The sequence below is a fragment of the Equus przewalskii genome, chromosome 5 (genome assembly GCF_037783145.1).
Source record: "Equus przewalskii isolate Varuska chromosome 5, EquPr2, whole genome shotgun sequence".
NCBI classification, from domain to species: Eukaryota; Metazoa; Chordata; class Mammalia; order Perissodactyla; family Equidae; genus Equus; species Equus przewalskii.
Genome location: NC_091835.1, coordinates 65,447,511 through 65,460,786, shown reverse-complemented (window position 1 = coordinate 65,460,786; position 13,276 = coordinate 65,447,511). Strand labels below are relative to the sequence as shown.

At 42.2% G+C, this 13,276-nt stretch overlaps 1 long non-coding RNA gene across 2 annotated transcripts in view; it reads right to left on the bottom strand.

Annotated features, from left to right (window-relative positions):
* The window catches only part of LOC139083561 (uncharacterized), a 208,385-nt gene that overhangs the window by 132,790 nt on the left and 62,319 nt on the right, over positions 1-13,276 (bottom strand). The window contains exon 3 of one of the 2 annotated variants that reach the window (XR_011540397.1): positions 3,278-3,399. This is a non-coding gene — a long non-coding RNA (uncharacterized lncRNA). Of the gene's footprint in view, positions 1-1,989; positions 3,400-13,276 lie in introns of those variants that run through there. The other variant, XR_011540396.1, reaches the window with a different exon arrangement.

Here is a 13,276-nt window from a genome sequence, read left to right as displayed (position 1 = left end):
ATCCAGATTCCTTAGCCTGGCTCTCACAATCAAGCCCAGGTCTGTGTCTCCAACTCCATCCCTCATCACCGTCCTCCTCCCTCGGTACCCTCCAGCCGCTTCAGCTTTCATCCTGAGCCTTCAATACACCAAGCTCATTCCCACCCTACTCGTTCACAGGCTCTCAGAGGGACTGGATCCTGCCCATCATTCATTTTTCCAGGTTTCAACTCGCTGTCAGCACCCCCAAAGAAGTGTTTCTTGACCATGCTTTCTAAAGTAGCTTCCCCATCCCAGCTATCATAGCACCTGGATTATTTCTTCCACAGCAGTAATCATTCCTTTGACAGTGCTTGGCTGGAGAGAGCTGCCTCACTCAAAGTTATGCCTCCTTCCTGGGATCAGTCTGTATGCACTGTTGGTTCCATGCAACAGTACAAAGGAGAGCCCACCCTCCGCGTTGAGGATGTCTCTGAAAAGTCATCCCAGTCTCAGATCTCGCTGTGGAACTGGCTGAGATCTTCCCTAAGTTGCAGCCCAACTTCCCCCTCTGCCCAGTCCTGCTTCTGCCCCTTCCCATGCACAGATGGGCAATCTCAAGAGCACTCCCTAATAACTTCCTATACCCTAATGATTTTCTGGGTTGGCTTCCCAGGATCCCAACCTACAATAGAATTCATCTAGATATGTGTTGAAGGCAGAGCCAACAAGAATTGCTGACGGATTTGATGTAGGTGTGTGAGAAAGAGGAAGGGCAAAGAAAACAGCAAGATTTTTTTATCTTAAGCAACTGGAAGAACCAAGTTGCCATTTACTGTCGTGGGTAACTCTGCAGGAGTTACCCAACATGTTGGGGTGGGGATGGGACTCACAGTTTGGTTCTGTTCCATTTACGATGCCCGTGAGGCATCTAAGAGGAGCTTCAAGTAAGCACTTGGATATGAGCCTAAGGCTCAAGGGAGAGGTCAGGGCAGAAATAGAAACCTGGGAGTTGTTAGCATCCGGATGGTGAAGGCTTACAACTGCGTGAGAACACCTTTAGATCAAAAAGTATATCCATTATAATTTTGGCCAGCCTTCCCAAAGTAGACTTTCGCCATTATTTCTACAGCATTTTAAATTTGAAATTTGTCATGAGACTCACTTTGTCACTAATTAGCTATTCCAGCCAGCTCCGGTGGCCTATTGGTTAAGATTTGGCACTCTCACCACCACAGCTTGGGGCCGTTTCCCAGACAGGGAACCACACCATCCCTCTGTCAGTTGTCATGCTGTGGTGGTTGCATGTTGCTGTGATGCTGAAAGCTCTGCCACCAGTACTTCATTTACCAGCAGAGTCACCCATGGTTGACAATCTTCAGCAGAGCTTCCAAACCAGACAGACTAGGAAGAAGGACTTGGCCACCCACTTCTGAAAAAATTGGCTGTGGAAACTCCATGAATAGCTGCAGAGCACTGTCCGATAGGGCGCCGGAAGGTGAGAGGATGGCGCAAAAAGACCGGGCAGGGATCCATTCTGCTGTACGCAGGGGCGCTGGCAGTCAGAATCCACTCAACAACAAAATTAGCTATTCTACCTTAAACAAGTCATTTAACTAACTTATTGTGCTCTTGGTTTCTTCATCCAACATGTGGAGATTAATAATAATTATAGGGGCCGGCCCCATGGCGGAGTGGTTAGGTTCATGCACTCTGCTTCTGCAGCCCGGGTTTTGCCAGTTCGGATCCTGGGCGCGGACACGGCACTGCTCATCAGGCCATGCTGAGGTGGTGTCCCCTAGGCCACAACTACAAGGACCCACAACTAAAATATACAACGATGTACTGGGGGGATTTGGGGAAAAGAAGAAAAACAAAAACAAAGGAAAAAGAAGAAGATTGGCAACAGATGTTAGTTCTGATGCCAATCTTTAAAACAACAACAATAATAATAATGATAATAATAATAATTATAAACTCCAACTTCAGGGTTAATTTGAGGATCAAATGAGAAGATCGGAAAGCACTTAGAAGAGTTCAAACATTATCCTAATGAGACATTTTATTTCTATTAGATTTTTTTTTGGAAATATAGTTTCATTTCTATTAGAAATGAAAATGAAACAAGAATTAAATTAAACCTCCACCGAATTTCACTTGCAGGAAATAACAAAAGAATCATCCAAAAGAAAACAAAAGCGAAATAACATTAACAAAAACCGAAATAAACACATTGGAAAACACTAAAATTCTAGAACAGATAGAACTCAACTTTTTAATAAGCTAAAAATATGAAAATACCTGTAAATTAATGACAAACAAAACATGCTTTACATATAAAATGAGAATTCAATAAAATATAAAAGATTTTTGAATAAAAGTCAATATCAAAAGTAAGTATATTAATTTACTTATAAACTTTATTAAAATGATCATTTTTTTCTTAAAAAGAACATAGAAACAAACTTGTTTCTCCTGGAAATTATTGGAGTTCCTGCATACCTAAACAAGATATCATGATGTGTTGTCATTTTTGTTCCATACCACTACTTTTTAAACTGGGGAATGAAATTGTAATTGTCTACAGAAATACCTTTTTAAAAACATTTTTTAATGGGAAAAATGTCAAAAGTATAGCAAAATATAAGAGGGTCCTATTTTTCTGATACCCTGTTTCAATTAAGCTGTCTGGATGTGCCTGGTCCTGCTCCACCCACTGCATCCTTGCTGGGGTGGGGGCTCCATAGAAAGCTCTTCCTGGCTGGTCTGGGGGATGTCCAGCCTCTTTTCCAGTGGAGAATAGGACTCTCAGTATTGAGCGAGCAGAGGACTTGGTACAGATATTTTTTGTTCGTAACATGTTAAGATATTGTTAGAGATGACTGGGGTCATTTCATTCTGGCATTATGCACTGTCTTTGCCATAACAAGTGGAGAAGAAAGAAGATTCTGGTCATCTTGGAAACAGTCCTTCAGAAAGTCGGAGGTCTCCTTGGTGGAAACATTCAGACTCCCTTTTTCCTAACAGTGTCTATTTCTCCTGTACTTGCCTCTCAATCTTGGTGTACTCCATTTCGGACCAGTGCTCACCTTCCTCCTTTCACACGCTGGTCTGAACTTCTCTCAGAACTACACTCAGCTCCTGTGTATCGCTTTCCTACCCTACCTGCTCATGAAGGAAAATCAGGGATCGTGGAGGCTCTGGCCTAACACATTGCCATCAGGGAGAAACAATATTGGACTATGTCTTAGTCAGTTCAGGCTGTCGTAACAAAATACCATAGACTGGGGGGCTGAAACAACAGACACTTATTTCTCACAGTTCTGGAGGCTGGAAGTCCAGGATCAGGGTACCAGCACGGTCAGTTTCTGGTGAGACTTCTCTTCGGGGCTCGTCAGCAGCTGCCATCTTGCTGTGTGCACACAGGATCTATTCTTTATGCTTGTGCAGGAAGAGAGAGAGCAAAAAAGAGAGAGCGAGCGAGCTCTGGTGTCTCTTCTTAAGGACACTAATCCTATCATATCAGGGCCCCACTCTTATGAAGTCTTTTAGCCTGAAGTACCTCTTATAGGCCCTATCTCCAAATACAGTGTCACTGAGAGTTAGGGCTTCAATATATGAATTGGGGGTAGGGCAGAAGGGAGGGGCACACAACTCAGTCCGACGCAGACTACGAGAAAACTCTAAAGCTGGTCTCAGAAACAAGTGTTCTGAGATTTGATTTAATCCAATATGAATTACTTTTACTTTCATCAGTATGAATTTACTTTACTCTTTCTTGCATCTGTAGGGTCTTTCTCACTAAAACGGGATGGGGATATGCAATACTCTCTTTTCAAAATGCAGTAGTATTTTAGAAATAGAATTACTTTCAAATTCAGAGAAAGCTACCCACCAAACTATGAATAGTGATTACTTCCCAGGTGGAATTGATGGGAAGAGGTGTGTATGAGAGGAGGGACGATAATTCCAGTGTTCCTTATTCTGTATACTTTATATTATGAGTTTTTTATTTTACGAGAGTGGACACATATTCCTTTGCAACTGGAAGAAAAATAAAGTATAAATATGGAAAAATAAACTGAACCAGAAAGCTGAAATTTAAGGATATTTGTTGTAGATATCAAGGCTAAGGGGGAAAAAAATGTTGCCAGCTTCTCAGCATACTGTTTAAGTAACTCTCATTGTGACTCCTAAATTTTCCTACTTGTTTTTCCCTTTTATCTTCTTTGTGTGATTTTAAAGCTGGAAAGAGATTCCTCAAGAATTTTACTAAGCTTTTAATTATTAATAAACAAAAGTTGGAAATTCTTATAAATTAGCTTGCCTTATTATTTTCATTGTTCCTTTGTATATCCCTTCAAATCTAAACTAAACTAAATCTAATCTAAACTTGTATCTTTTTAGAGAATCTGTAAAACATGACTATTGCCATGTTTTTTAGAAGACCTGTTTAACATGATATTTTAGGTCTTGTTGCTAGTTCACATTATTCCAAGTCATGTAAGCATGACATGAAAATGACTAATGCGGAGGGGTAGGTTGGTAACAATTCATCTGGTTCATCCATGGAACTCCCATCAGGTGACCCTCTCTGTCACCATGGGATAACTCATTTTTCCATGGGGTAACTCATTTTTCCTGGCTGGGCAGCTATCAGTTTCCATATCTGTAACATGGGGACTGTGAAGATTCAGGAAAATTTGTCCTCAGTAGTATGTATGTACTTGAAAAGTTTCCTCTGCTCAAAAGAGCCCTACACAGAATAGGCATTCAATAAATATTCAGTAAGTAAATTAAACTGGTAAAATTATCAACCAAAATCACAGGCATGTGACACCTTTAGGAATCAAACTTCTAAAAATCATAGCAGTTCAAAGATACTAATTCAGAAAGCCACACTTATTCTGAATTGTTCTTTTTTCACTGGATTTAAAGATCGGGAAGATGGAAACTAACTCTTAGACTTTCATAGTGGAAGAAAAAGAACCAGGAACATCTCGAAAGGCACCAAATCCAGTAACTACCTTTTTAATTGAATCAACCAGTTTGGGAGTTGTTTGTATGACTTAATTTCTTTTAATATTCCGCAGTTAGATGCTGAATGAACAAAATCCAGCCTCTCCTCAGAGTGAAATAGATTGCTCCTATCCCAGGAACTCAGCCTACTTTCTCCCAGTGTATTTTTAGACTACACAGGAAACACTCAAGACTAAGGAAGTTGGAATGTGGCTGACCTTTTACCTGTAATGATATCGGCAACGCTGACATTTGCCACCAGTGACATGGGAAAGGAGCTGACGGGAACTCTTTGCTAGACAACTGAATGGCTTCTTTTCATGTCTCTCCCTGCTGTTTTACGACATCCTATCACTACTACAGACATCGCTGATTCTAAAACAGGACACAGCACACTTCATATTTATAATCTACTCCTTCTAATAGAAATCTTAAGAATGCTATCATAGTTTTGTTATCCTTGAGTGAAGATCCCAACAGACTGATGAAATGGCAGTCTAGCAAGATGATCCCTAGGGTATATGGCTAGACCATTCTCTGTGCATCGACGCAAGGCGTCCCTGGGCGTGGTTTCTTATTAGAGTAGCCTGAGTAAAACGTCTAAATCATTCAAATGTCTGGTCACGTAACATAAAGCAATTTACGAACATTTTGGTCATTAATGGGTAACAGTGCAGCATAATTATGCATTGAAAGTCTTTCACACTCAGCCATTAAATAACTGTTGGATAACTTTGGACCCAGTTCAGAGAAAATCTTATATAATACTTGCTTCCTTCATAATTGTAAACCAACAGTAGATGACATCATTTTCCTTTCCTCTTATTTAATTATATGAATCAGAATCAGGCTTTTAATTCATACCAGATAATAAGCATCCAAAGACACTTACAGACATTTTGCATATATTAACTAAAAAAAAACATACATTTATTCTATTATCTTAAAATTCCCCTGACAGTATTCTGGGGTAACATTCGCTAAGTCCTGCTGAGGACACTTCCCAACTGCTTGTCTGCCTCCCCAGTGCCACTACACTCGCGGTCCAAACTGTTATCATTGCTCACCAAATTATTGCCACTGCCCAGTAACTGACCCTCATCTCACCCTCCTATAATGCCTTCTGCGTTCCACCAGAGAGCACTTCCTGAAACACTTGTCTGATACTGCCTCTCCCCAACTTAAAATCCTTCAATAGATTCCCTTTGCTCTAAAATAGACTGCTGACTCTTGAAGATGGTCTAAAAATAATTGGTCCCCTCCTGCCTTCTCCCGCCTTATGTCTCACCCTATGATCAAACCATGGTGGGTTCTCACTTTCTGGAGCATTCACAAATGAAAATTTACATTCGGGTAGCAGCTAGCATTTGTAATTATAGAGAGATGGCTACTTTTATATTTTTATAAGGAAAAAGCCATCTTTATCAAGCTTATCAATCTCTAACCAATCAATCATTTTGGTGAAAGGGACATGAATGTGGCAAACAGACATGATATTTTAAGCAACTAGATGATTTTAAAATATAACAGTAAAATTTTTTGAGTCTTTAATATGTGCCAGACATATCCATGTGTTTCCTATATGTTAAATCTCATCTAACTCTCCCACTAGCCCTTTGAGGTAGGTAACAGACCATCACCGTTCCAGAAATGAGATAACTGAGTGCTGGGATTGGATTTGCTCACTCGATTTCCATTCATTGTCATTGGAGAGGTCGCAAAGACAAAAACTACATTTCCCAGATTGCTTTGCAGCTAGGTTCTGGAAGCAAATTGGCTCCCAAAAGGTGAATACATACAAGTGAGACATGGAGATATATAAGGCAGAAGTGAGGCAGAGACCATTTTCTCATCCCTTCTTGACTATTTCTGCTAGCAAGCAAGTTAAGGCTCCTTGGTACCATGTTCCACGGTCCATTCTATACACACCTCAGTGTCCAGAGACTGTGGCAGCAATAGCAGCAGCAGCAAGTTCTTGGTCCTGGCAGAGTTCTGCTGCTGACCTCAAAGGTAGGAGCTCAGTGAGCCAATTTTGTAAAGTTTTGTGGTTTCCTGGATGACTTTGGGACAACCTAGAACCTGCTTCTTCAACTCTTCTAATACTTTTTGTAAGTGCCTAATCCCCCGTGTTAAATCCCTTCCTGTTTAAAATACTTAAATTTGTTTCCTTTTCCTTGTATTGAATCTGACAGTGTGCAAAAGCATGTATTCATTAGACTACAGCTGAAGCTGCTGAAACAAAGACACCCAAAAAAATAGAGTGGCTTAAATTAGACTGAAGTTTATTTTTCTTCCATGTGGCAGTCCAGAAGAGAGTGATAGCACACAGATGGAGTGGGTCTATTGTCATCACTATGCAGCTTTTCTCTTTGGCTGAAGGAAGCTCCAGTTTTGGGCTATTTCTCAGCCAGTGGGAAGAGTGGTAGGTGGAGAGAGAGTAAATGCCCAATGATTTTCAAACACATACAAAACTCCCTTTCACATACCACTGGCTAGAAATAAGTCACATAGCAACACCTACTCACAAAGGAGGCTGAGGGAATATAGTCACTAAGTAGGCAACCATGTGCCCTGCTAATATTGGGGGTGGGGGGGGGCAGGGAGGTGCTGGATATTTTATTATAAAAAGAAAGAAAGGTAGAGGGGAAATTATTGGTCTCTGCCATGTCTCTCCCTCTGCCCCATATCCATGCACACCCTTCTTCCTGCAAATAGACCACGCTCACCCCTATCCTTAAGTAGGATTCTAATCTATTGGTTTCCATGTGAAAGAAACAATAGCCAAAGATCTCTCTGGTCACAGCTCTTGAACCAAATCTCCTTTTTCACTTACTGGCCTCTATGCTCAGCCCTTCCCTCTCCTTCAATTTAATATTGAGTACCTTTAGTGGTAGCCATCTGAGACACTTGAGAAGACAACGTCTCTAATCCAATCTCTGTTGACTTCCATTGTCTGGCCAAGGAGAACACTTAACGGCAGGCTCAGGAGAAAAACCTCCACCATCAAATTTATCTACTGCTGTTTGGGGATACAAACAGACTTTCCAACCCTGCATGGCCCAAACTTTTAAGCTCTGAGTCATGTTAGATTACAAACCATAAGTGAGAAAAGCCCCCTTATTGAAGCTATTTTCCTTCCTATCTCTGCTTTCTGGCTAATAATTTAAACTTCCCTTTCCTCTTATAATGCAGTATTAACAGTATGAGGACTAGCCAACACATACCTACATTCTGAGTTGCTCTCCTTGAGTTAATGTCAGTAGGCACATGGCCTGTCTTCCAACTTACGGTAGGTAACTGTTTTAGCAAATGATATGCCACAGAATAGCACGTGTTACCAATGTTCCTAGCTCGAATACTGTGCCCATGTCACCCTCTGCCCGTTGCTATCCAATGCCACAAAATTTAGCTTTCTGTTATGGTAAAACCCCACTTCTGGTACCGATTTTTGCACTAATTAGGGTACATGCTAAGGTCTTTTAAAAAAAAAAAGATCCCTTGGGGGTCGGCCTGGTGGCGCAGTGGTTAAGTTCGCAGGTTCCACTTTGGCAGCCCGGGGCTCACTGGTTCAGATCCCAGGTGCGGACACAGCTCCTCTTGGCAAGCCATGCTGTGGTAGGCGTCCCACATACAAAGTAGAGGAAGATGGGCACAGATGTTAGCTCATGGCCAGTCTTCCTCAGCAAAAAGAGGAGGATTGGCAGCAGATGTTAACTCAGGGCTAATCTTCCTCAAAAAAAAAAAAGATCCCCCAAAATACAATGTCTTCATAACAAAGAAGTTTGTTTCTCTTTCCCCCTAACAGTGCTGAGGCAAGGAGAGAGACTCTGCTATCCATATGTGACTTCCATCTCTGGACTCCAGCCCCTTAGCTTTTCTAGTGTTATCATTTCCCAGCCAGCAGAAATTGCTTTTTAAAAGAAATATCCAGAAGGTGCTACACCACTTCTGGTGACTTCCCATTGGCAAGAACTTAGTTTTGTAGCTACAAAGGATGCTGTGAAATATTGTCTCTGGCTGAGTAGCTGTGTGCTTTGCTCATACTCAGGAATCCTGTTACCAGAAGCAGCAGAGGAAAAGGGACCCTAGGAGATCATCAGCTGGAGGACTGCAGGATTACAGCTGCCTCAGTCCGGATCCCAACGGCACAACTACTTCCAAAACTGTCTCCCGGTATCTATAAAGAATCTTAAGGCTCTTATTGCTACTCTTGACTCTGATGGTACATATTCTCCAGAAAAAGAAAGTCGCGATGCTTTTTCTCTCATCTTGTTTTAACTTACTTAATCATGCATTTATTCATTTATTCTAGCAGCCGTCATTTATAGAATATCTACCGTGTGACAGACATTTAGTTAGCAGTAGAAACACAAAGACAGAGTCATCTGGAATTTTTATTCGAGAATTTCTATTTATTTAGATTATTTATTTAGAAAATTCATGATTCTCTTCTGAATATACCAGACAACAAAAAATTTTCTTAAAAATAATCAACTCAAGGGAAACACAGAAGACAAAGAGTTTTATTTTTCACTTTCCTCAATTTTCTATTACTTACTTCAATTAACCTAACTAAAAATTATAATTTAGTATAAAATTAATCATTTAAGGTACAAAATTCTTGGCCATAAGGACCAGTTTCAACTCAATTACACCCACACACTCTTACTAATCAATGGCTAAATTGATACCAGCTTCCCATCATGAAAATGAAACTGCCATACACAAAAGACTTTTTTTTTCCTCCACCGAGGGCCCCTCAATTTGGGATCCTTTTTCTTGTGACTCTAAGCTGACATCAAAATATTCCCCCGAAAGAAGCCAGACGCAAATGAGTATGTACTGTTTCATTCCATGTGGACCTAAAGTAGAAAACCAGAAGAAAGCTAATCTATGCTGTGGGAGTGAGGCTAGAGGTAATCCTCCCTGCAGGGCAGGCAGGATGCCCTGGAATGCTGCCAATGTTCTGTTTCTGCATCAGGGTGCTGATCACACAGGTGTGTTCAGTGTGGAAATCCCACTCTGTACTGAACATTTGGGCAGCAGTTTTTCACTGGGCGTATAATTTAGAAGGCATCTAGAGAGCCTTATGGGGTACTAAGCACTGTACCGGCCACTGTGAAGTTTTCCAACAACATATAGTATGTGCGCCTTTCCGTTTCCCATCAAGGTGAGGCAGCTAAGATGCGGAGAGAAGAAATGGGGAGTCAGGAGCTCCAGCACTGTGTGTCCAGGGTAAGTACAGGCTGAGATTCTTCTCCAAGCCCCCGTTTTCCGAGCTCTATCTGAACTCTAAGCTCTCTGCTTTGTAATTCTCTCCTGGTGAAATAGTCACAGTTGCTGTTTTCCTCTTTTGATCTAAACCAGCTTTTTCTGACACTCAGAATATCAAATTAGGTAAACACTCAAAAAATGATTATATCCTAACACATCTACATCCATACACATCTTCCCATTGAAGCTGTGTTCCTTTCCCAAAGGCAGGACTGTAAAGCTGGAAAACCCTGGGCCCAGCCACCCCATGACTCCTGGTTTATGGTCAATGTTTGCTGCATGGTCTTAGACAAAACCCTTCATTTTTGTGGACCACAGTTTGTCATCTGTAGGTCAAGGGGGCTGGACTGGACAATCCCTCAAAATCCTTTTGGGTCTAAGGTTTTGTTTCTGAGTTAACTTGTTCAAAACTAAGAAGCAGCAGAAACAAAATCTGGTGTAGTGGCTCAGGGTCCATTTTCTTCCTACAGGTACGTATGTAAAAAGGCAACCTAAATTCAGATTTAAAGCTTCTTGTTGCCCAGGATGTGCTGGACGCAGACATCAAGCATGGGAGGTAGATATCCTCCCTGCTTTTCAGATGAGGAAACTGCCCATCAGAAAGTCAAGCGGCGCCCCGTGCACGCCTGGTTGGTGCCGGAGGCAGGATGGAAAGCCTGGTCCTGCTGACTCCAGGACTTTCCTCTCCCCACAGGGGCTTGTAACATGCCCCAAAATCAACAAATAAGCCAAAAATAAATCCAATCTCAAAGCAAAAATAGTCTTTCTTTTTCTAGTTTCCTCCAGTTGTGAAAGAAAAACAAGACTTGGGAGTTCCATTTATAAGGATAAAATTTCCTGTGATTTGTGAAAATGGTAAAAGTATATACAGCTGTATAAGGTCTCACTGTGGCACCTGAGTCCGGCATGTTTCCTTACTTGATATACACGTCTTCCTTTGTCCTGCACTTCACATTTGATCTACAAGACGTAAATTCTTCGAGGGATAAAAGACTTGGTGAGCACAGAATCAAAGACCAATAAAGGGATTTTTTTGTTTTTTTTTAAATGTTCTTGCTAACATAGAAAGGCTTACAGGTAGACCACTCAACCTGACATGATGCCCTGTGAGGTGTCGGGTATAAGGTGAGCAAGTGGGCTCTGTGAAAACAACTCCAAGATGCAGAGGAAAAGAGCTCTGGAGTGAGCTGCTGTGAACAACGCTCTTAGCAAACAGAATTATTTTTGATGTTGTTTCCACCTGGCTGATGATTGTTTTAGAGCAAGTCTCCTGTCACGGCCTGGCACTGGATCTGCAGAATTCCTTAACAGACACTGGGCCGGCAGGCAGGAAGATACCACACACCCAGCGAAGATACAAAACGTCCGGGGCATTGCCATGACTCTCAAGGTGTTGTTTAGAGTTCATGTGAGTACTTCTAAAAATACGATGGGATGGCCTTTCCGAGCTTGTTTCCTTTAGATGCTAGACCATCAATCAACCGACGAGAAACAGCTATTAGAAGATAACTTTGAGAAAAATGTACAATATTTAATCAGTCCTTATTGTGTGGTTTTTCTGTGCTGAATCTCCCATTCAACATTCAGCCCCAAATTCTACCCTAAACTGAACCCTGAGGTTTTGGGTTAACACGATATATAATAGGACAATTGTCTAAATCAGGCATTCTAAGCTAGCCTGCCTATTTGTTTTTTTCTGCAGCTGTAAATGTACAAGGATGTTCCCATTAAAGCTGTGTTCTCATCTAGCCTCTCCCCACGCACCGCCCCCCTGCACCATGGTGACCTTACTGAGGGCCAAGGATAACATCTCTTGGAAACCGCTCATGTCCCATAGCACTTTCTAGTGTTCCATGTATCATTTGTGAAACATATTTTTAGATTCTCTTATGCCAGAGGCCAAGAGTTACAGATACAGCATTAAACATGTTGGACATCGTCCTGTCCCCACAGAACTGACTGCCAAAAATGAATATGGCCAGGAACCCTGGGGTCCCAAATGGGAGAGAAAGAAAGGGTCCTGTGGAAGCTCTTCAGGGGGCCAGTGAAGGCTTTCTAGAAGAAGTTTCATCCAGGCTGAGACTTGAAGGGCAAGGAGGAATTCTCCAAGTGTAGGGGGGAGGGGAGCAATGGGTGGGGAGGGGGAGAAGAGGAGAAACAGAACATCTCTGGCAGAGGAGACCGCGGAGGCCCAGCCGAGCCCCAAGGAGCTGACACAAGCTTTCAGCATGACCCGAATGCCCATTTGCTGGTGACAGTCTTTGCTAAAATTTAATTATGTTGATAGTAAATGTTCTGAGGCACACTGAGCTGAGCTAGCCTCTGCCTGCAGATTCCCCAGTCACTGTCCCACCCCCAGGACTGCTCTCCCATCCACAGGAACCGAATTCTACTCAACACTCTTTATCGCTCATCAGCATATGTGGTTGGCATTTTTATTTGGGGTCCCTGTGGGGAGAGGAGGCGGACAGAGGGAGTCTCTACTGTCCGCTCATCTCCAGGCTTGCATTTGGGGAGTTCTCACCAGGCAGTGGGCAGTCTGGTATGTGTGTTAAACAGTAATAGCAAACCCTGAGCCAGTGCTGTCGTAAGCCTTTTACATATATTCATGAATTTTTTTCTTTTAACTCTTGCAACCTTTCTTGAGGTACTATATACTATTATCCCTATTCTACAGATGAGGAAACTGAAGCCCAGGGAGGGTGAGTAACTTGCCCAAGGTCACACAGCCAGTAACTGAGGAGCAGCATTTGAACTCAGACAGCACAGCTCCAGCCTGAGCTCTGAGGCCCCTCCCTCTATGCCTCACTACCCTAGAACGACAATGAGTACACCAAGCCTCTCTTTCCTCCCAGAGTTTTCATTGTACTGGGGAAGGTGGACGTGGACACCCACCCAGAGAACAGGGGCTATACTAGAAATAGGAATCACATGACCACAACTCAAAAAACAAGCTCCAGGAGCCATAGTCCACAACATGTACACAGAACAGAATATATTCTCCGTAAGAGAAATGGCTACCACT